This window comes from Canis lupus, chromosome 28, assembly GCF_011100685.1.
Source record: "Canis lupus familiaris isolate Mischka breed German Shepherd chromosome 28, alternate assembly UU_Cfam_GSD_1.0, whole genome shotgun sequence".
Classification (NCBI taxonomy): Eukaryota; Metazoa; Chordata; class Mammalia; order Carnivora; family Canidae; genus Canis; species Canis lupus.
In genome coordinates this window covers 32,020,533-32,045,164 of record NC_049249.1, presented here as the reverse complement: position 1 = coordinate 32,045,164, position 24,632 = coordinate 32,020,533, and the positions used below count along the sequence as shown (strand labels likewise).

Here is a 24,632-nt window from a genome sequence, read left to right as displayed (position 1 = left end):
CCCTTGTGTCAAAAGGAGGCAATTCCTTAAATCATTCTGTTTACTGTTTATAAGATCGGAAAAAAAAATATATATGTATCATATGCTCACAGAATATGAAAACCTTCATGCATTTAAAATTGATCAGTTCAGGGTTTCTTTTGATGTTCATTTGGAAAATGATGCCTCATTAGCAAATAATGTTGGGTGTTAATCATTATGCCCCTATCAATGACTGCCACCCCGCTGTGCCAACCAGTTTAACCCACACACAGTTGGAATGTCATGCGGTTCTCTGTAATATTAATTTCTGACACTCATTCACCAGATTAAATTCAATAATGGTATCACAAATCAGAGCGCTTGGGCTGGCTTTTTGTTCGCATGAATGGACTAAAGGACAATGACAAAACTACTCCTGGGTCAGGGTGCCCGGGGGGCTCAGTGGGTTGAGCCTCAGGCTCTTGGTTTTGGCTCAGGTCATGATCTCTGGGTGGTGAGATCGAGCCCGGTGTCTGGCTCAGCGGAGAGTCTGCTTGAGATTCTCTCCTTCCCTCTCCCTCTCCTGCTTGTGCTCACGCTCTCTCTCTCTCTAAAATAAATAAATCTTAAACACAAAACCCAACCACCTACTTCTGGCTCAGTGCAAATTTCAAAACCACAGAGGGCCGGCGGGAGAGCAGGCCTGGCTTTCCGGGAGCTCTGTCCTGCTGAGCTGCAGCCCTGCCAGCCCCCCGGCCCCCGGGACCAGAAGGGAAGGCGGGTACAGCCCTGCCCGCTACTTACATTTGGGGGGGTCTGGGACTCCGGAGGCTGCGGCCGCAGGTGTGCTCCCCGGCAGCTGTGCTTTCTCCTGCCGCACTCGGGAGCAGGTGCGGCCCGAGGCCCCGCGTCACCCAGCCCCGCTCGGCCGCCGGCTCCACCCTCGCACCCACAGCACCTCCTACCTGAGCAGCGGCCTCCCCGGGCCCCGGGCAACACACAAACGTGGAATCAGCGTTTCTGCGCCCATCGCGGCCAGGGCCTTTCACATAGAGGATTTTCCCGGTTATCACATTAGCAGGGCTCCTTTCAGAGAAGGCTTATCCAGACTTAAACTGGCCCCGTGACCTGCCTGGCTGCACCTAAGCGATCGGAATCGTCCTGCCGGGGAGCAGGGCCCCGCGGGTCACCCACTCGCCCTCCACCCAGCAGAGCGGGGACAGAGCTCTCCTTGGGGACAGGAGTCAAATGCGCCCAGGGCTTCCCGTTGGCACCTGGAAAACTCCCACCCTAAATCATGTGGCAAGACAAAAGAAACTTGTGGAAAGATGATGACGCCAGCAGTCTGGCACCTGTTTATGGTGTGGTGTGTGGAGAATGTACTTACCGAGGCGTGGCTTGACTTTCAACAAGTGAAGTCATAAAGTGCTGCAGGCTTGGCCGGGGTGCTGAGGAGGCCTCGAGGCCCTCGGGTGGGACCAGTGCGCAGCCGCCCGGAGACCCTGCTGCCCCGCGCCCTTCCACCCTCCCCGATCCCTTGGGTTTCTGCCAGCCAGCCACTCATTTGCAAGAACAAGCCAGTTTCTATCTTGTTTCTCATAAGGCAGAGTCTTTCCTTCTGCAGAAGGCCCTGATCCCTGCCGCGAGGTGCCCCCCACCCCAGGGCAGCAAGTTGGCATGACATCAGAGGCCTCCTGGGGGCCAGGTGGCTCGGCAAGCTCTGGGTGGGGGGGGCTCATGCTGGATGCGGAGGGGGGGGTTTGGTGCCCCCACTTTCGGTTTGGACAGAGCCGAGGTGTATATGTTCCAACAGGTGAATGGATATTCAAATTGTGGTTCGTCCATACAGCAGCATATTGACCAGCCATAAAAAGGAGTGAAGTTCAGATACGTGCTAACAACTCAGATGAACCACAAAAATTTACTGAGAAAAGCCGGACACAAAAAATCACGTATTGTGTGATTTCATTGATAGGAAATGTCCAGAATTGGCAAATCCAGAAACCAGATTGACTGTTCGGAAGGGCTGGGGAAAGGGGGAGTAACTTCTTGATGGGTTTAGGGTTTTATTTTGGTGAGATGAAAAATATTCTGGAACTAGACAGAAGCGGCGGTTGCCCAGCATTGTGAATGTGGTAAATACAACTGCGTTGTTCACTTTAAAATGGTTCATTTAAAAAAAATAAAAATAAAAAAAATAAAAATAAAAAAATAAAATGGTTCATTTAAAATAATAAATAAATAAATAAATAAATAAATAAATAAATGAATGAATGAATAAATAAATGGTTAATTTTGTGTTACATGAATTTCACCCTATGTTAAAGTGTTTATGTTTCACATCTTGGAGTTCTGTACAAACTATTGTTTGAAAAAATAATTCCACAGTTGGGGGGGAATGTTTGAAAATTGTTACTTTTCTGTTTATGAACACCGGGTTTCTGTACAATTAAGGATTGGTGGGATGAGGATCAAGAATGTTTGCCTTCGGGGATCCCTGGGTGGCGCAGTGGTTTGGCGCCTGCCTTTGGCTCAGGGCGTGATCCTGGAGACCCGGGATCGAATCCCACATCAGGCTCCCGGTGCATGGAGCCTGCTTCTCTCTCTGCCTCTCTCTCTCTCTCTCTCTCTCTCTCAATCTGTGTGTGACTATAGTAAATAAATAAAAAATTAAAAAAAAAAAAAAAAAAAAAAAAAAAAAAAAAAAGAATGTTTGCCTTCCCCCTCCCCCACTTCCACCCAAGTCATAGGAGAATTCTTCTAGGGAAGAGAATCTTTCTAAGTGAAATATCTTGGATGAGCCAATTGAAAATGAAGAGGGGTCATTCAGAGGGCAACAGGAAGCAAACATAGTGAAAGAGACGGGGAGGATTGCCCCTGAGAGGAGGGGAGAAGGACAGAGAGAGGATGGCCAACCAAAATGGTGGAGTCCCATAAGGATGTTGAAGGTGGGGAATGTTCAGTATTCAATTTCAGCTGCATCCCTTCGGCAGCGCAAATTCCCTCCATGAACCATCCCCTCCGTCAGCTCAGGGTTGGCCACTGATATCACTGTTGCCACCACCATTGGTTCCTGGACCGACGCTGTCATGACTGCTGGATATTGGGCATCATCACTGACACCTGTCCCACCACCGCTGTCCTGGTCACCTCAAGTAAGCAGACCTTTTAGCTTCCATCCCAGAAGTTGGTGCTCCGTCTCCTCTAACAGATTGCCTAGGCACAGGGGATGTGTTCAGATGCCAAGCGCTATGGAATCCAGATTGTCTACATTCCTTAGCCATGACCACCTCTTCCCAAGGCAGTACTCTGATAGAACCTCAGTATCAGTCTCCTTGACTTACCGCTGTCTACACCTGTCCATGGCTGATCAGCTTCCCTCTTTGTGCTGTCTTCTTTCAAGCTGGACATTAAGCAAGCAACCAGATTTCCATTTCCCACCACGTGTGACTAAACCCAGGTGTGTGTAGATTTGCTCATCCATCTCCAGGACAACTTTGCTCTGGAGGCAGGGGTTGGGATTATGAACCAGACCGCTGCCTGGTGTATAAACTCTGGCAAGTTATTTAACCTCTGTGTCCTCAGTTTTGTCATCTCTAAAATGGGAATCATGGCAATACCTACCTCACATGGTGGTGGTGAGTTAATTTCAGTAAAGCTCTTGGAACAGCGTAAACTTATAAACCCCTGCCTATTCTGTTATTGCTGGCAGTGGGTCTATTTGGAGTCTCAATAAGCAAAGCCTTCAGTGAAACAAGGTTTATACTGCCTTCTTTCTATCCCTTCAGTAAAATCATGAATTTGGGTGCAACTACTTAGAAATCGGTACATCTGCAATAAAAGCTCAGCTAAACTGTCTTGTGCGCTAGGAAAAACAAATGGCGACTAAGACGTTTTATTTATAACACAGGCTCAGTAAGAAGAAAGCAGATGGTTTCAAGAACTTTTGAAGAAGCCATTTAAGTGTCTTCTTACTTTAAGAAGTAAACACTGAAGTGTTTACTGGGCTGGTGACGCATCATTCCAATCCTGTCCCTCTCCGTGGCCATCGCCGGGCACCAGGTGTTAATTTAGCTAAGAGTGCCTCTATGTCCTCAAATGAAACTGCACATCTTTGAAAAGGATCCACAGTTTAGGCTTCCAATTCTTTCCAGTGGCTTGCCACAAATGAGACTGAATGCACAAAGGTCTCTTCTACCCACTTGTTCCTGCACGGAGCCTAACCAGCCAGCTAACCTCAACCTACTCTCCGGTAGATTAAAATATAAAATTCATTTTAACGGATAATTGCTTGGGAAGATGTTTCTCAACTGGTTTGTTGCTGTCACATCATCACAGCCCCCGAATGTAAAACAGGACAGTCTTTGATTCATTAATTCACTTCTTCACGTGTTCCATAAATATTGAGCTTTTTCACGTACCAAGCACTGGGTTGCTTGTGTGCTCTTTCATACTTACAGCAAAGCGACGGGGTAGGTATTTTCTTTTTTTGATGGATGAACAACCGAGGCCCAGAGGGATCAAGTCACATGGACAAGACCAGCAGAGAGCAAGAGGAAGGATGGAGCCAGTTGGCCCCAGACCCTGCATTCATGAAGGATGTGATGCTACTTACCACCTTGGAAGATTTTTCAATGCAGTTCAAAGGGGTTGATAGCCTTTTTCTCTCATTTCTTTTTCTGCTCATTTACTCCCAGAGTAGAGCATGGAGTGTTTAGCTGTTGGCAACTGGAGCTGGTTGGGAAAGTCCCAGCTGATGCGACCCATCCCCCCTCATTGATCTGTGAACAGGGCCAGGTTTGGGCCCGTCGCTTCCTGCGGTGGCCCAGACAGCCTAGCAGGGCTGGGTCGCCAGAGCAGTGCTGAGAGGAGCCAAGAGCATAACCGGGGAAATGAGGCCTGGGGCCAAGTGTGGAGGAGGAAGGGAAGTGGAAACGTGAGAACCAGCACAGCAGCTGAGCAGTGCACAAGCGGCCTGTGGGTGGAGGACGTCGCTCAGACCCAGATTGCGGTGTCCAGGTTGGGCCAATGCCCCATTTTACGTGCTCCAGGTAGGGTGGGGAGGCACAGGGAGCTAGGAAATCAGAGACAAGATCACGGCGGCCCCATGTCATGGACGATAACGCGGAGGCTCAGAGAGGTTTTGCAACTAACCTGCGCTGTCCCGTGAGAACAGCCTGTTGGGATTTGTTGATACATCAGACAATTATACTAAGTTTTCTATTTAGGGACGTTTTTATTCTCTATGTTTAAAAAAAGCGCTCTTTTTTGTATGTGATGAGAATGTATCTGTGTTAAAGGCTTAAAAAGTTCTGATTTTTCTTCTGCATTGAGCATGTTGGGTTGTTAGTGTTGGAAGAAGCTTGGAGATCATCGTCAGCAACACTTCCTCCACAGATGGGGAAGCCAAGGCCAAGAAGGTGGGAATGATCTACCCTTGTTTCCCAGCGAGCAGGGCCTGGAGCCTGATCTGGACTGGGACAGGCGTGCTTTCAGCAGACAGCCTCACCCCTGAGCGGGCCTCTGCAGGCCCTGCACTGGGCTCTGGACCAGACCAGCAAGGTCAGATGACACCTGCCTGCCCTGCTATGGCATTGCCCTCTGGCCACAGTGGCATCCTGCCAGTCAGGTCCTGTGTCAGCTGAGCCCAGGAGGCATCGGCTGGAGGAGTCCAGGTTATGTTTGCTCATTGAAGGTGAGCTCAGGTTCACCTGGCCGGTGGTGACTTTGGCTGCTCGACATGCCCAGCGACCTCAGCCAGCTGCTTGTTCCCAAATGGCCCAGCAGGTGGGAGACCTCATCTTCTCCCTCCAGTGGCTGAATTCAGTTGTCCTAACTCCCTACCTTGCACAGCTGAGCGCAGAGCTACTTATAGCTCTGTTATCATGTTCCTGTTTTAATACAAACAAACAGCCGTAGCCTGGGAAGGGGATTTATGGAGAGACCTTGCTTGCTTACCCCTCTGGCAGGGACCTGGCTGCTCTGCGGGGTTTGAGTGACATGACAGCTCTTCCTCACCCCTCTCCCCAGCCTCCTGTCTTCTTCCATCCCCTATCTCAGAGGCCACCAACAAACTTTGATGGGGAAAGCCCAGCCTTGTAGAATGTGGAGACTGGGTGACTGGAAGGAACTCACAAGTTGTCTCTTATGCCCCAGAGACCAGAGACCTCTATACCCAGCCCCGCCATTGGGGAGAGCCTGGGCTAGTTATTCAGTTACTACTTCCCAGCCTCAAACCTGCTGTAGTCCAGTGTGGGGACTCTGCAGATCCACTTCTGCTTGGTCAGCAGCTCCTGAGGCTCTGCAAGAGGAGGCGGAGGCCAGAGGCAGGAGGAAGAAGGAGAACACACTCCTTCCTGCCTGTTTCCCAGTTCTGGGAGCAGCATCCAGCCTCATGGCTTCCCCTTGGGGTCATCCCATCCTGTGCAGCACTGGAGTCCCGTGGGCAGTTGTCCCAGAGCTTGCCTCATGGCTGGGGTTCCCTCCACAGGGGCCTGAGGTTCCCTTCTGTGCAGCCCTCCTCCAAGCTTCTAAATGTTAATAATTGCAGCTTCTCTCTGCTCCCTGAGTGCTGAGTGTGATAACTGCCTCCTGCAGATGCCACCTTCTATCATGACTCTGAGTTGGCTTTTCTGCCTTGGTATTTACTGAGCGAGTAATTCTTTATGTCAAATTCTCTCTGTGAAAGTAGCGGGGACATTTCTGTCTTCTGACTTGATTGGCTGATACGGTGGCAGAGTTGGGATTCCAACCCAGATCTTTTCCTAGTTTGGTTCTCCCTGTTTTGGAATCCTGTAAACGTGTGTTCCATTCAATGAATGACAAGGTGAGTTCCCTCCATTCAAACGTTCTGACTTTAATAAGATGTGGTTAGGATTCCCCACCACCCCGACAACCCATTGTCACCCAATCACAACGTAGACTTCCTGTGACACCAATGTCAGTCTCTACGACCAGCTATTAGAATCGGGGCGCACAATAGCTCTAGCTCCTCATGGGGGTTCCTGACCTTTCATGTCTTGGCGCACATACTATACTATGAAGACAGGTACACAGCCTCTGACTTGGGGACATGGCAAGAATGCTTGAAGCCTCATCCCCAGCCTGGGCCCCACCTGACCACACCAAGAGTGGAGGGGATTGGAATCCTGGCGTGCTCATGGCCTGTCTGCTCACCAATGGGCCCTGATCTACGTAGAGAAGCACTGACCTAATCTAACGCCACCATTTTATAGATGATCAAGGCCAGAGACTTTCAGTTGAGTGCCAAATTTAAATCTTCACCCTCCAGCAGCCTAGTCCAGCTGATTCACAGCTCGGCAACAGAATTCCTCTTGAGAAGGAAGACTCTTTGGGAAAAGAACTGAATTTAGTCTGTGTAGGTGGCAGGAGCTGAAGCTCAGATAGTGAAGGGGCTTCCCATGTGAAAGGAGAGTAAGAAGTTTGGTTCTTAAGGTGAAAGTCAGAGAAGAGGACAGAGGGGCTGAGGAAGGACCTGGGCATTGCTGTGAGATACGGAATGATGGAGGAGGGTCAGGGAAAATTCCCCTGAATGTGAGCGGAGGACACTTAAGTAACTAGCATGCCTGTCCAACGTCACTCTTCTTCCATTGTAGCACACAGCCCTCTTCTTCGGCCCCAGATCTTCACTCAAAGACATTCACCAATGCTTTGTGAGCACTTTGTTCTGCTTTGTCTTACTTTTGGCAGAGGTTAGGGGGCTGGTACTTGAAGAGGGAGCTGCATTTTATTCATATTTTATTCATATTTGGGTCATTACAATAGTCAAGTAAACACCTGAGAGCAGAGGAGACCAGAGTATACAAGCCCTGGAGATTCACAGAAACCATGGGGTAGACCTTGGGGATCCACTAGGCATGGGCTTGAGCTGGAGTCTACAGGTCGGAGAGAAACACCAACTGACATCTAGGATTGTGTACATTTAAAAACTTAAGTAAAATCCACAAAATTAAAATTGGGATCATGCATACTGTTTGTACTCTTTTGGATTTATTTTGCTGTTGTTATTTTCCTTTTAAAATAATTTTTTAAGTAATCTCTACATCTAACATGGAGCTTGAACCTACAGCCCCAAGATCAAGAGTCATATGCTCTATGGACTGAGCCGGCCAGGTGCCTCTTTTTGAAACTGCTTTTTATTTCCCATTTCACAGTGGCATATCAAAAACATTTCCTCGGGCCTATAACATCTGATTTAATAGCTGCAGTGGATGCCAAGTTTTATCCAAATGTTTGCTGTTTAAAAACAATCTTGGTTTTGTATAGCTTGTCTCTGTCTTGGATGGTCAAGGAGGTCTCAGGGTGAGGTGGGTGGAGGTGAGCCTAGACCTGCCCTAGGTTAGATCAAGCAGGAAGGTATTGAAACTAGAGAACTGTTGTGGGGGTGATGGACTTGGGGGCACAATCAGGTTGGCAGGATCAGACATAGGGGTAGGGACTGTCAGGGTGGAGGGCAAGCGGAGGGCTGGGTGAGCAAGGACACAGTGTGGCTGGAGGCGGTGGCAGAGCTTTTGCAAAAGCAGGGATGGAGGACATCTCCAGAAGCACAGAGGCTTCTTGTCTCAGGAGAGCTTTGTCGCCCTGTGCTGCCTTTAGATGGAGAGACCTAGGGTCTCCATAGGCAATCACATCCTAGGATGTTTGATACAGATCTTGAAGGGTCTAGTTCATCATCTGGAATCTGGTTCTTTGGGGGCCAGAGGCCAGGCACTGGTTATGATGCATTTGAAGTTTTGTACATCTAAGCCAGAACCTGGGAATAATCATGGAATCTCTGGGTCTGCTTGAATACCTCCATGATGGGAAATTCTCTATCTCGAGGCATCTCCTCCGGAGAGAGTTATACTGAATCACTGGAGCATTCTTTCTTTTGCTCCTTAATTTAGTTCCCACCCATGATAACATGAGAGTTCATCACAGGGCTCTGGACAATAAGGACACTACCAGGCATAGGCTGCACAATGAGTGGGGAGACCTGAGGACCAACAGGCTGACCCTATGGTCCTTACTCAAAGGACAACTAAAATTTGCCTCCTTCTGGGACTACATTGAATATGTACACTCTCAGCATCATGGCTGAGGAGGAGCTGCTGAGAGCTAGCCAGCCCACAGCAGGCCATGGACACCCAAAGGATCCCAGCTGCAACCAAAAGAAAAACCCAGAGGAGCAGCTGAGCCCATCCTAAACACCCATCCACAGGATCAGAGACTAAATGAATGGTTATTGTTTTAAATCCCCAAGTTTTGGGGTGGTTTTGTTACATGGCAAAAGCTAACTGTTAAGATTTCCCCTGGAGGGACCATAATTTTCCTTTATACCAGCCTACACCCAGCTCTGGCTGGCCATCCTGCAGATCTGTGCATTGGAGCACAAAGGATGTCACATGATGGAGGATCGATGGGATGGATCCTATCACTCTCCTGTGATAAAATAACAATTTACCAGCATGGTCCCTTGACTGGTGGTCCCTTAGTGTCATCTTGGTCCATGCCAGATGCTCTGAGCATCCCACATTATAAACAGTACATAGTCTCTCAGCCCAAAATGGAAACATGAAGCCCCATATTGGTTTGCAGTAAGGGGTCTCTTTTCCTCCTGCTCAGACAGATATTTGATGACACATTCAAATATAAGATTCTCCTTACCCACAATTTTCATATAGTCCTTTGCAGATTGGATATTAGCAAAACCATATTTCTTATGAAAACAAGCTGTTGAAACCCACAAACATTCAGACATCACTTGAATCCAAAAGCTAAACTGTGCTGTCATTTTTAGAAATCAGATACAGTATGAACATAATTGGGACCTACAGGCCAAGGGGAGGGCGGAAGGAAATGGGATGAGGGGTGGGAAGGCAGACCCAGCAGAAATCTTGAGTGTGGATGCAATATCAGTGCCAGTTATATTGGAGCCAAAATATTATACTGATGAGCCATATGCTAGAGCTGCACTAGGAAATTAAAGGTATTTATGCCTTTTATATGACATAAGACAAATGCAATTATTAGGCCTTAGAGAGTTTCAGCTGACATCAGGCAATTTTATTATGTAAAATAGAAAATAGCTTTTTAAGACTTTTGTTCTTTGGGCAATTTTATTGTAAACTTATCTTTAAAAAGTTAAGGATAATAATAACAACCATATAATTTAAAAAGTCCTTATAAACAAGACTGTTAAGTCCCATTTGCTCAGTCTATAGTTCTTCCCAACAAGAATAACAACAACAATAAAACCCATCTTAATCAAATTTTCCTGTTTTTTTTTTTTTAATTAACTTTTGGTGTAGTGACCCATATCCCAGTACTTCCACCACAAAAGATATAAAATAATGAGAAAGAGAAAGTAGATGTGTACAACTGCTGGACCCTCAGGATAGCTTGAAGATGGGAAGAAAACAGAGACAATGAAGCACTCTTCAAAATAACTGTGAACAACAAGAGGAAAGTCAGACAATCCCCGAGGGGAATTCTCCTGCGCCCACCTCGGTGCTCCATGAATCTCTGGGGAAAGCACAGACAGACCTGCTTCTATAGAAAACTGGCGGAGAGGACAGAAGAAAGCTATCCAATGGAGACTTCATTGATCTAAAACTATCGTCAGAATGATTAAGTTTTCTGGTTGGACTTCAGATGTGGAACCCGATGCCTTCAGTGGACTGAGCCCAAGCACTGCTTCCCAAGCCTCAGCTTAGCCCCCCTCTCTCATCCCCATTGCCTGGGTTCCTAGGACTACGTTTCTGACCACTACCTGGCTTCTGGAACATGGGCCTGAGGACTAATCTTGCCATGTGTGAACACCCCCCCCAAAGGACAGCTTCCTGAATTCCCTACCAGTAGGATCTGCCCATCTGATAAGAAGTTCTGGTACTAATGAGTGACTGCCCATGGACATGGCTCCTTCTCTATTTGCTTCTACAAGGGGGGGCATCTGTGGTTGGGTCATTCCCCCCACACCTGTTAACCAAGACAAGACAACCTGAATCTCCTTGTTTATGCTCAATTAGGGAGAGGCATTTGCAAAAGCATTGGCATTGGCAGTCCCAGGGCAGTAGAGCAGGCTGGTGTTGGGGACCAGGGAAGCAAATCCGAGAAATGCCAAATAGCGAAACTTCCACCAGGTGATGCAAACAATAACATCACCAAATGTTCTTCAAAGAACTGGAACACATGACAGGATGATCTTGTGACCAACCAGGACTCAAGGGTTGGTTGTCTCATCTGTTTGCTATGAAACATGAGACGCAAAATCACTTTGTCAGATCCTAACTTGAGCCTCATTATCCATTTCGGCAGAAACAGATTCACAGGAGTGGGCTTTTGAATGACCAGAAGTGAATACAAAGCCATGCTTTTTAAGCTCCCAGACTGACCAACAAAATTATGTCCCCTAAAAATGAAAAACTTGGCCCCACTTAAAAATGATCATTCCCAGGGTGCCCGGGTGGCTCTGTGGTTGAACGTCTGCTTTTGGCTCAGGTCATGATCTCGGGTCTGGGGCCTGTCCCTGAGTCTGGCTCCCTGCTCCTCGGGGAGTCTGCCTCTCCCTCTCCTCTGCCGGCCACCTCCCCTGTTCACGCTCTCTCTCAAATAAATAAATAAAATCTTTTAAAAAAGAATTACTCCGGCTGTACCCTCATCATACTCTGTACTGTCCCTTCACACCGAATGAGCACAACCAGAAAGAAACAATCATTCATGGTCTAAGCCTTGCAAGTCAGGATCTGATAAGCATTAATAAAGGCAACTACTCTGAGGAGAGGCAGCCCTTTGGTAAATGCTGGCAATTTCTTCGGAGCCCCAGAATACTGAAACACAACCAATTTTAGTCATTCCTGAACCGACATGAACAGCTTGACTACAGAAAGTTAGCCCTCTTTGCTAGAACAACATCAGCCTGTGTCGCTGGGTTTAATCTCTTTATAATTCTTTGGCACCAATTCTGGCACGGGGCTCTGCAAGGGCTGGTCCCTGACTTGAGTGCGGAGCAGAATTTCCCCTTTTTAGGTCACAAACTCGGAGCACTCACTCGTCCCAGCGACTCTCTCCACCGTGTCAATTTTAAACACCCTCATTAACAACATTTATGAAACGTTGGCAAGGTGGCAGCGATCTTGAGTTGCTCCTGCCATACACAACCATTGCCCGAGATTGCAACACACGCACAGGCTTGCCACAGCAGGCTAGGATTATACAAACACATCGGTATCTACCCCTTCTATACACAGCCGACTTAAGGACTGGGGACAGGGATTGTGGACTGTCCAGTGACTCTCAAACAGTTCAGATGAGCCCACAAAGACTGGCCTTCCTGTATTCATTTCTTAGGCACGGTGGGCTGCTCCCTTGTCTCACCACCTGGATCTCGGTCCCCTGCCCTGCCTTCTGAGTTGGGATAGGACCTCCCATGCCAGGATGGACTATCTCACCCAGGCTTCTCATCTCCTCGGGAATCAGAGATACGGAGCACGGTCAGCATCATAGTGAGATTGGTTGTCTACAGGCCAGTACTCCACAGTCTGCTGAATTACATTTGTCCTGGCCCCCCAGTGTTGTCCTTTATGCCCCCCATGCCCCTGGCCCATTCTGTACACATCCTTGCATGCAGTTAGCAGCACCCATCATTGCAACCAGCTTTACTACTTTACTCCCATAAAATCACACTTAAGTAGGCAATTCTTGAGGGCCTGCCATGAAAATGGCTCATTCCCCACCCACCCCTGATGCAGCGTCCTGTCTATGGCACCAATCCGCCTCCTCGAAGCTGCTAATGGGCCTAAGCTGAGCCAATCAGAACTTCTCTCTTGATATATAATTAAGGCCGTGGAAGTCAATCAATGGGGATAGGGGCATAAATCACAAGGCAATGAGGAATGGAGGCTGGAATCAGTACCAGAGACACCCGGAGACTGTACGTGATGGCCTGAGGGAGGAACAAGGTTAGGAACCCAGTAGATATCAGCCCACCCTCAGTAGAAGGAAGCAGGTGCTAGCTAAGAAGCCAGGATGCAAGGAGTTGCTACAGCCCAGAGCTAGGTCTTCTCAACTCAGAGTTTCTATTTCTTTCAACCAATGTTCCCTGATGGTGACCACACTCAGAAGTGGCCCAGGATCCACAGACTCTGGCCTTTGCTCCGTCCTCATCCTCCTTCAGCATCTCCACAGCATCTGACATTGTCACCCCCACTTTCTCTGAACTTCTGTCTGCTTACATAAGTGCTACAAAATCCGGCTCTCCTCCACCTTTCCCGGTTGCTCACTGCACCCTCTCAGGGGAGCCATTCAATAAGATCCAGGCTTTGGTCTTCCAGCCTGGTCTCCTCAGAAGATTCCACTAGTTCCCTTAACTTCCTCTGCTGAGTCCAGGCAGAAGGCACAAAATCTAGACCACTGTTCCTCGCTTCCTTCTGCACCCACTGTGGTTTTAATTCTGGCAGAGATTTCTACTTAGATGATTCACAAATAGCCTCTTGAAATGTGAATTCGTATCTTTCTTCTTCAACCTAAAGCCCCTTTGACTTTCCCATTTCCACTGATAGGACTGTGTTCTTTCAATCACATCCCCTGGGACCCTAATGGTAATTCTGCACCTTGCAGTGATTGCTGCTTGGTATCTGCCTCCCTCCAGCCCAGGTGCTCTGCAGGGTTTGGGCTTATGTGACAGTGGCTTATGATGATACCATCATTCCCAGAACCCAATACGTGGAGCCACTTGAGTGTTTGCTAAAAGAAGTGAAAGGATGAATGATTGTGTTTTAATTTTCCCTCTGTTTCATTCCTCTTGTCTCTCCAATGCACATTCACGGAAACCTCTGGATTCTTCCTCCCCGTTCCCTTTGCTTCTGGGCCAGACCATATTACTACCCATTAGGGTTACTGCAGAAGCGAGGCGGTCTCCTGATACGGCGATGACAACCCTGACAAGGGGCATTCTGGGAACATGGCAGCAGCAGAGTTCTGAGATCTTCCCAAATCTCCCCATATAAACAGAGCAACAAGATAGGAAAATCAAATGGACTTTTAAAACAAAACTGGACAATAAGACTTTTCCAGAAGTCAACCACCAACAGCCACAAGACCCACCTGGTATTGGTGTCTGTGCAGGAGGACGTGGAGGGAAACAGGACCCTACCGGTTGGACCTGAGAGTAGGACAATCCCAAAGTAGCCAACAGGTATTCTAGGAAGGACAATGTGCCAATTTGGAAGCAGCAGCTAAAGCTGGAGGAGACTTGCCACCTATGCACACACATATGCAGACATTACATAGTTAGAGTGTACGTGGTATGAGTGGGATAAGGAATGGCAGTCTGTGCATTTCTGTTTAATGGAACATACTATGAAATAGGACCCACACGCACACACACACTGCACTGTGTTTTACTAAACCATAAGATTTTTGAATGAGGCTTAGCACTCTGCCTTACTTCGGTGTGGCCTGAAGATTCAGTTATAACTGACACCACGTCAGACTCAAAAACACTGTTTCTGTTGAAATCACGTGGCAACTCGAGCTGGCAGCCACAACTTCAGAAATGGTCTGAAAAGGTACTTGAGTGAGTCTAGAGAAACACGGCAAATATGTCAAAGTCAACACCATTAGGAGTTTTAAAATAACTTTTTCCCATAAAGTCTCACTGTATTAGGGCCTCAGGGGGTCTATTAAATCATCATTCCACAGAACCATAAATACTTGAAAATCCCATTTGCAATAGGCAGAATCATAACAGAGGCCAGAAGAATGAAATTTCATCCAGTCAAAAACCCTTATTTTACGAATGACGGGACCAGGGTCTAGATCAATGGGGACTTATCCTACCAAAAGTAACTTATTGGAAAGAAAAAAATACAGTTCATGCGGCTCAGGAGACAAGGGGGTGGGGGAGTTTGGAAATAAGCAGCACAGATGTGCCTTTAATTTCCCTTTATAAGGAAAGAAAAGCAAGAAATGCATTTATCCCCTCTAATCTCAGTAGCCAAACCAGTTGAAAGGCACACGTTGTTCAAAGGAAGAAAGCCATCATTCTGAAACTTACTTACCCAGGATCCTCTTAGCATGAGGAGAGCTGAGAAAAGGCCCTCTCTTCCTGATGTTAGGACTTCTCAGCACTGCCCTCCGCCCGTGGTCTGCCTTCCGCCAGGATCACATGGAAGTGTTCTATAAATGTGCACTGGCTTAAGGTTGGGAACGCTGGCCTGGGAAGCAGCGGCGTGTAAGCAATCTGACCCAGGCTAGGCGGCAGCTTTCCAGAAGGCTCTGCAGCCCTTAGGGAGGATAACAGAGGCCAGGGAGCTTGCAGGTACCCAGATTCTGCAGCTCTCTGTTTTTCTCCAAGTCTTCTGGGATCAGGATCCAGTCTCAACTGCCTGGAGCTGCACTTTAATTTACTTGGGGGCAGTTCTATATTTGACTATTTGACTAGGACCAGCCACTTTTCAAAACAAAGCAGCCTTAAAAACAGAACAAAACACTATAAAACTAGAAGTGCTTCCGGTAAACAGGAAAGGTCATTGTCAGCTTCTACCGACCTCATAAAATCAAGTTGTCCTTTCAGAAAACGAGCAGTTACTCTGAGACCATTTCTAGATGGCAAAACTACCTAAAATTCCATCAGCACTGAATGAATCAAATGTGCAACCATGCAATGGAGAACAAAACAACCATTAGAAAGAACAGAGCTCCTTGTACCAACAATGAAAACTCTCCAAGACACCTAGGTGAGTGGGGAAAAAAATTAAGGTACGTAACAGTATATAGAATATGTTATCATTTGGGTAAAAAAGGGTATAAATTTATATATGCATACTTTATGTGCAGTATATTAATTCTATGCTCTGAAAAAAATCATACTGCACTGCATATATATATATATATAATATATATATATATATATATTAGAGAGGGGAGGGGCAGAGGGAGAGGGAGAGAGAGAATCTTAAGCAGACTCCATACCCAGCACAGAGCCTGACACAGGGCCCAATCTCGCAACCCTGAGATCATGACCTGAGCCAAAATCAAGAGTCAGACAGTTAACAGACTGAGCCACCCAGGTGCCCTACAATAGTTTATAATATATAAAATAATGACTTTCTGGAAATTCATGCCAGCAGCTAGCGACAGCAAGGGGTGGAGACCGGGGGACAGGGAAAGAGGAGGACTGTCTCCCCACGTTTTATTTTTTCTTCTATTCTAGGAATTTTATTTCATGTGAGTAGTAATTTTTCAAAGAAAATTTCAAAAGTAATCTAAGTTCCATTAGAAATATTTAATTTTCAAAATTGCTGTTCAGGGCACTGAATTTAGTTGACCATGGCATATCTCACGTCTTTGGGTTGTAAGGAGCCTGTCATACAAAGGACCCATCTGTCAGTTCCAAATAAGGAGTCCAAAGGCTGGATGCCAGGTCCTGATTCATCTCCCCTGTAGCCATGACTTGGGGCAGGTACCCAAGTGCTTCATCGTGTTTAAAACAGCCCCACCGCCCACCTTTTTCATAGGCCCTGCGAGGCCTAAACAAGACGATGTAGGTAATAGCTCTCTGCTAACAGAAAGCCTTTATTCAGGAATAGAATTGTTCACAGTGATCACATTTTGCAAGACTTTTTTCTGAAGTTCTTGTGTAAATTCAACACTCAGATCATGGACGCCAAATGTTCCCATGAGCACAAGCATAAAAGTAAAGGTGATACTTCCAGAGAGCCTGTATCTATGATCACGGTGGCTGATTTTCTCCTTTGCTCCAGGTTTTACCCCGCCAGCATCACCTCGCACCGTGTGCGGGGCACCTTCCTGTAAGTGACCTTGTGGCATGTCCCAGGGGCCTGTGTTCAAGGCTTTTTCCCCATCTTTATTGGCTTCCCACTTCATTCAACCAGGAGCATTTTTCTGTGCTTGAATTAGTACTAATGCATAATGCTTAGTTAAAAGTTACTTGAGATGTAAGAAAGTTTTTTGTTTTTTTTTTAATTACACTAAAATCACAAGTCCAAGTCCCAGTGCCCATGAACATGGAGACTCCTACTGTCCCAGGAGAAACCTCCTGAAGTGGCGCCACCGTGTGGCAAGACTGTCTGCGCACCTTTAATCATTCACTTGACCAATGAGCCTTGGAAGGCTTCTCCACCCAAACACTAATTCATTATCAAAAGCAAAAAAAAAATTGCTTCAATTTGGCGACATTTGAATGTTTCAGATTTGCTCATAAAGTGAGGTTTCATTAATATTTTTATGCCACATTCCTTATTGGGTCGATTTAAATTCACATAAATGCGGCCTTGCTGGAAATGAAGGGCATATGGCAGAGAACGTGAGAAAAACAAAACATTTCGCAGGCAATGCTTAGAGCTTATTTTTAAATTCTGAGCAGAAAATAATTCAAAGTAACGTTATGACAGCAAACAGGTGGATTTGTACAAATAAAAGGATGTTTATGGCCCACTATCTCCCTATGTGGTGAAAAAGAAATTCTCAAAAAAAAAAAAACAAACAAACAAAAAGAAATTCTCATTAATGAAGCAGACAGAGCTTCTCTCCTTCAAGAATTCATTGACCTGACAGCAAAGGAATTTTTTCTTTTTAAGTTTGTTGGGACCCTAATGAAGCAAACTGGGATGGCACATCAGTCAAGAGACTGATCTGTGTTTGTGGACACCGGAAAATGGATAGAGGTCTGGTCATAGAAGAATCAGGACACAGGAGGCTCAGCCCAGAGCTGGGGTAAGAGGGGGAGGTGGGGCTTCAGCCCGAACAAAACCCAGTCTGCACTGCAGACCCAGGAGAGGCTCTGACACACCAGGAACAATGGGGGGAGCAGAACTAGGGTTGAGCATTTGAAATTTAATAATAGCTCTAAGCAGAGCCTGTCTCTTCACCTTGTCCCACCCTCTCCTGACACCCACAGAGCAGACAAAAGCAAGATCAAACTACAACCGAACCTCTCTCGTAGTCTGAAATAAAAAATGCAATAGAAGGCTGAGGGTAAACAAAAATATGTCTGAAAAAATAGAATTAAAGAAAGATTTAAAATATGAAGAAGAAAATGTCCCAGGCTTAGAGAATCAATTCATGAAGTTCCACATCTCATTAACAAAGATGCAGACAGGGAACGAAAAAGTGGAAGGAAGAAATTATCGAGGAAGTCATGTAAGAATATTGATCAAAGTTGAAGGAAGTAAATCTCCAGATCAAAACCTTGTGCAGGGGATCCCTGGGTGGCTCAGTGGTTTAGTGCCTGCCTGGCAGTCCCGGGATCGAGTCCCACGTCGGGCTCCCGTCTTGGAGCCTGCTTCTCCCTCCTCCTACGTCTCTGCCTCTCTCTCTCTCTAGGTCGATCATAAAAAAAAAAAAAAACAAAAACAAAAAAAACTGGTGCAGTAACTTAAAAATCTCTCTTGTGATTCTGCGGGTGGGCTGGGCTCCACTAGGTGGTTTTTGTGCTGAGGAAGGGCGCTCATGTAACTGCACTCAGAAGCTAGAACCAGAGCCAGGTGAGGTTCGGTGGGGTTGGACGTCCCAAAGGCTCATGCACATGGCTGGCAGGTGACACAGACTTTGGCTGGCAGCTCACCTGTGCCCTATGCATGGCCTCTCCGTGTGTCTGGAGCTTCCTCACAGTCTAGACGATAGACTTGGTTCCAAGAGTAAATGTTCCACTAAACAGAATGTAGAAGCTTATGATCTCTTACGGCCTAGATCTAGAAACTGGCACAGTGTCTCTTCCGTATTCTATTGGTCAGACCGTCGTGGGGCCCACATTAAAGGGGAGGAGACATAAACCCGCCTTCTCAAAGGGAGGAATGTCAGAGAATTCATGGTCATCTTCAAGTCACCACCAATCCTAACTGTTTCTAGAAACAGAACAACGTAGGTCAATTACCGATAATGAGAATCAGAGCCAAACTCATTTTCCAGCACTCTCTCCCTTGGGTCCCACACTCCAGCTCCATGTGCCTTCCTGATGTTTCGAATGTGCCAGACTCATTTTGTCCTCAAAGACTTTTCTCTGCCATTGCCTCTGAGCAGAATACGATTTCCCTGTATCTTTGCGTGACTCATTACTTCCCATGATTCAAGTCTCTTCTCAAATGTCACCTTCTCAGAGAAGATGTTCCTGCCCATCATAACTAAAATAAGTTGCAATCAGCATTTATACCCTTAGCCTAAATTCTTCACAGCGCCTGGGGAGAATGGAGAGTGACTGCTAATGGGTATGGGTTGTGGTTTTCTTCCCGAGGTGATGAAAGTGTTCTGAAGTTGATTGTGGTGATGGTTACATTGCACCATTCTTGTGAATATAATAAAAAACACTGAATCATATACTATAAAAGTGAATTTTGTGGCAGATGAATTATATCTCAATAATAAGAAAAAAAAAAAACTCACTCTGGCCTTCCAAGGTGAGTAAATATATTTAAATTGTTCTGTAGCTCCAGTCCACCTGTCCAACAGGTGTAGATCTTCGATCACCAGCATGGGTATCACCTGGGAATTAGAAATGGACAATTAGAGGCTCCCTCCCAGATCTACTGAATCAAAATCTGCAGGGTTTTTTTAAAGATTTTATTTATTTATTCATGAGAGACAGAGAAAGAGGCAGAGACACAGGCAGAGAGAAAAGTAGGCTCTCCGTGGGGAGCCCGATGGGACTCCATCCCAGGACCCCAGGATCACACACACCCTGAACCGAAGGCAGCCATCCCCAGGTGATTAAATGCACACTAACATTCAAAAAGCACTGGTCTAAAGCATTATTGAGGGCATGTAGTCGTGTTTGGGGGTGACAAATATATGGAAGGTGTGATAACATTAAGACACTTTTTAAAAGATTTTTTTATTTATGTATTTGAGAGGGAGTGTGTGTGAGTAAGAGCACAAGCCAGTGGGGCAGAGGGAGAAGGAGAAGCAGACTCCCTGCTGGACAGGGATCCTGACTTGGGGCTCAATCCCAGGACCCTGGGATTATGACCTGAGCCCAAGGCAGATACTTAACCAGCTGAGCCAGGTGCCACACATTAAGACACTTATGGACGTAAGAGGGATTAGAAAAAAAAATTTAATTCATTGACCTTTTTAATTTACTTACAAGTCCTCTTTAATATTAACAAAATGAAAGAAAAGCAAATGGAAGGAGACACTTGGAAGATGATAGGAGGAGCAGGGCTTACACATGTTCCCAAATGTCCTCAGGCTGATACTGGTTGTTTGTTTTGTCAACTGGAAATCACTCCAGGTGCAGAAGTTTCCCTGGCCCGTTGCTGTTTACTAATACGGCTGTGGCTCTTTTCCATAAAAAGAGGGAGGTGACTGTAGGGTGTGGAGGTTAACAATCCTCTTTAGACTATTAGACCTGGAGGCCTTGAGAGTCTGGAAAATATTCATTTGCATTTTTTGATTAATAATTTGCACTTAAGGTCATCTGGGTGGCTCAGTTGACGAAGCATCTGCCTTTGACTCAGCTCATGAACCCAGGGTCCCGGGATGGAGCCCCACTACACTCCCTGCTCAGTGGGGAGTCTGCTTCTCCCTCTGCCTTTCTCCTGGCCGGTGTGCTGGCTCATGCTCTCTCTAAAATAAATAAAATATTTAAAAAAGATAATTCGCACTTATTGACAATAAAAATCAATATTTTTAAAATTAAATTTCTCTTCTTAAGTGATAAAATTAACACATCACTGAAGCAGTACAGATTTAATCACCTCTCGTTGTCTCTTCTCCCCCTTCCCACCCCGGGTAAGCAGTACTCACGGTGTACGTGCCTTTCTCTGAGTTCATGTTGTACATGTGACTACGAGCAGCCCCTCTGCTCTCTGGCCAAACCACACCAGGGCAGGTGCTTCCTCTCCTGTCTGCGTCTGGGTGGGAAGCACCAGGAGTGGTGTGCACCCCCCCTCTCACACTTGCGGTTCTTTGGGCACCCTGGCCCCAAAGTCTTGACAGTGAAGGCAGACACATTCCAGTCCTGGGCTTTGTTTCCTCTCAGAAGCTTTCAGATCAGTGTCTAGACTAGGAGGAGAGGTTTCTAGATCAGGAAAGTTCTGCCTCCTACCCCCACTCCCCGGAGATTTACATGGCTGATTCCCCTTCTTAACTGAACCGTCAGCTTTTCAGAGGGGGCTTCCCAGACTACCCCAGCTCAAGTAACCCACTCACACTCCTCACCACCTGGTCGGTAATTCCTTACCGCAATATGCTTTCTAATTTCCTCATATTGCCACCATCTGAAATTATTTATCTGTTCCTTGTTTGTTGTCTCTCTCCCTGATAAGATTGCCAGCTGGCGTCTGCCCGCGACAGCAGGGATCTTGTCTATCTTGCTCGCAGAGCCTGGCATCTCATGGGCACGTGATGCCCTTACGCTGAACAGTGTGTGTAGCAGGCCTTTGGATGCTCAGGCTCTCTGCCCCCAGCCGCCTCAGAGCGCACCTGCAGCCAGGTGGGCAGTGTTTCATGTGTCAAGAGCTCCCATCTCCAGTTTCCCAGCTCTCTTTTGTGTTCCTGTAGAAATTTCCTTTATTTTCTGTGAGCCCACTAGTGCCCTACAAAACACGGTGTATACAGGGTTGAGTTATTTATTTATTTTTTTATTATTATTATTATTTTTTTGGTTGTGTTGTTTTATAGCAGGAGACTCTTCAGACACACTTGTGGTCATTTCCCCCCTTTGAACAAAGCAGTTCCCAAACACCAAGTGATGCCCCGCCTGCACCCCGACTTCCATCCTGGGCTCCTTCCCATCTCAGCCTAATGGCCCTGACTCTGCTATCCAGGTCAAGTTCTTGCCTGGCTCCAAATCCTTTCCTTCTAAGCATTTAACACAGCAGGTACCATATAATCGTCTTTGTTTCACTTGCTCGATGTCTGACTCTCTCTCTAGAAACTGTCAGCTCCATGAGTACAGGCCTTGTTTGCTGTCAAGACTGTGTCTCCAGCATCCAGCTTGTGGTTTAGCACATAGTGGACCCCTCAACAAACATCCATTAAGGAATGAAGCACTCAGAAAAGGGGCAGATTTTCATCAGACTCATAATCACTAGCAGGGTGGGAGCTACCAGAGAACCAGGAGGTTGAGTTTTTACTAACTTTTCTACCTTCTCCTGGAGCCTGGCCCATGAGGAGTGCCAAGATCTCCCAGAGAGATACACTGAATATCGAATTACACCAAGTGACATGTTTACGACACTAGCCACTATAAACGTATTGTAGATGACCTAACTCGGTCCTGGCTGGACATACACAGCCCCCAAATCCAGAATTCCTAGCACCAAATCAGATCGGACCAGAAGGATCCCCCTGTGGCTGGCTGCCTTCCCCAGTGCCAGAAATATTAGAAACCTTGTCTCCCCTGAGAATATATGTTTTCCCATTTGATTTGTAAGAGCTGGGACCCAGCTGCAGCCTGGTGGAGACTCCGTGCCTGAAGGTATTCATTCCCTCTACCTCTGCCCCACCTGGAACTCTCCTGCATCCCTCCACTCTGCCTGGTGTTCATTAAGGCCTGTTTACCAGATGTCCCCCTCTGGGTTACTCCTAACTTGGCCGTTCTTCATTGTCACGTCGTACTCATTAGGAGGGTGATCCAGAGCCTCATCTCCCAGGAGAGGAGGAGGGAGTCTACTCAGTCAGTTCTCCCCTCGCTGGTCTCTCTGCTCCATCATCTTGTAACACTCTGTTCCTAATTACTGTGCGTGACTACCGTGCTAATCAGTCTTTCCCATTTCAGGCACAGTTCCTACTTTCTGGATCCATCTGGTTGCACAAGTTAGGATTCTTTATATCTTGGTAATAGAAAATCTAAACCAAACCAGCTTAAGAAAGAAATGCATCATTTGGGTTGCTTTGCGTGCAAATAACAGAATACCTGGTCAAAAGTGGTTTATGCAACAAGGACATTTATTATCTCTTATAATGACATCCAGGGGAAGGGCAGTCGCAGCTTGGGTCCAGCAGCTTTGTTATGTCATCAAGGACTCAAGCTCTTTCTGCCTTGTTTGCTAATTTGTCCTCACGTGGCCACAAGAGGGTTGCCTCATTTTGAGCAACACAGGTGGACATGACATTTGGCTAAAGAGAAGCATTTCCTCTCAATGTCTCTTTTTATTGTGGAGAAAACATTTTCGACGAGAACTTCAATAGACTTCTCCTTAGTCCTATTGGTCAAGATTGGGCTATATTCCATACCGGAGGTACAAGGAAAGCTGGGAGGGAAGGTATTTTTTTGTGTGGTTTTTGTTAGGGTTTTGTTTTTTTTGTTTGTCTTTCTTTCTTTCTTTCTTTTTTTTTTTTTTTTTTTTTTTTTTTTGCCTCTATGGTGGAAAGGAGGCTTTGACAGTAAAGAAGGGATAGGGAAACAGAGAAATAGAAGGTAAGTCTCCCAGCCTCCCCTGCAGTGGGATATTGAGGCCATGTGGCAAGATCTGACCAACAGATTATGAGCAGCAGTGACATGTGCCCATTCTGGGTTGAGCTAATTAAGCCAATGCACTAATCCTGGACTGCTCTTCTAGACTTCTAATGTCACATGGAAGATTATAACTATTTTTGGCTAAGATCCTATAGTGAAGTTTCTATTATACCTAGCTAAATAGACCCTGTACACCTTTTACCCATCATGTTGGTTATTTGTTCCCACCCTTAACTCAAATTAATCCCCCCCTTTATTAGCCTTGCTCTGCCCAGAGACTGATCTATGGAGTGTATGACACAGGTTCTCTTGCTTCTGCCTTCATGCTGGCCTTTAGCCAATGAGAGATAAAGTCATGTGAAGAGACGTTGGCAGGGAGAGAGAGAGAGAGAGACCAACGTGTTTTACCCCCACTTCCACTTTTTCTAGCATTTCCTCTTTTCTTGGCATGACTGCCTCTAGGATCGCAGCTCCTGTCTGATGGCCCCTTTTCCATGGCTTCAGTCCTCATCAGGTTCTCTGGTAACACTGCTTCTTCCCTCTGACACTTCAGGCCCAGGAAGAGTACTGTCTTCCCACTGCTGCTCATCCTATGGACCAGTATTAGCTTCCTATTATTGCAAATTATGACAAACCTGGTGGTAATTTCATCTATTTTTTTCTTTATCCACTTTATCTATATTGTTTTTTGGTTGCTTGTGCTTTTGGTATCATATCTAAGAAACTATTACCTAATCCAAGGTCACAAAGATTTATACCTACTTTTCTAATATTAGCTCTTACGTTTAGGTCTGATCCATTTTGAGCTAATTTTAATTTTTTATTTTTTAAAAAGATTTATTCATGAGAGACACATGAGAGAAGCAGAGATACAGGCAGAGGGAGAAGCAGGCTCCATGTAGGGAGCCCAATGTGGGACTCGATCCTGGGATTCCAGGACCACGCCCTGGGCTGAAGGCAGGTGCTGAACCGCTGAGCCACCCAGGTGTCCCTATTTTGAGCTGATTTTGATATAAAGCATTAGGAAGGGGTGCAGCTTCATTCTTTTGCATGTGGATAGCCAATTGTCCCAGTACAATTTGTAGCAAGGACTGTTCTTTCCCCCATTGAATTGTCTTGGCAACCGTGTAAAAAATCAATTGACCATAGATGAGTAGGTTTATTTCTGGACTTTTCATTTTATTCCATTGATCTATGTCTATCCTTATGCCAGCCACCACGCACTCTTGATTACTACAGCTTTGAGGTAAGC

General features: G+C 46.3%; 1 protein-coding gene and 1 long non-coding RNA gene across 2 annotated transcripts in view; both read right to left on the bottom strand.

The window, feature by feature from the left end:
• The window catches only part of TACC2 (transforming acidic coiled-coil containing protein 2), a 193,248-nt gene extending 192,026 nt beyond the window's left edge, over positions 1 to 1,222 (bottom strand). Inside the window, 1 exon segment of the mRNA XM_038578977.1 lies at positions 766 to 1,222. The gene's annotated coding sequence lies outside the window, so the exon portion shown is untranslated.
• A 15,650-nt stretch (positions 1,223 to 16,872) lies between these two features.
• On the bottom strand, positions 16,873 to 21,329 carry LOC119866607. Its single transcript, XR_005380710.1, has 4 exons — positions 21,161 to 21,329; positions 20,725 to 20,982; positions 19,363 to 19,461; positions 16,873 to 18,300 (listed from the first exon to the last, which is right to left on the bottom strand). It is a non-coding gene; the product is annotated as an uncharacterized LOC119866607 (long non-coding RNA).
• Positions 21,330 to 24,632: the final 3,303 nt, after the last annotated feature.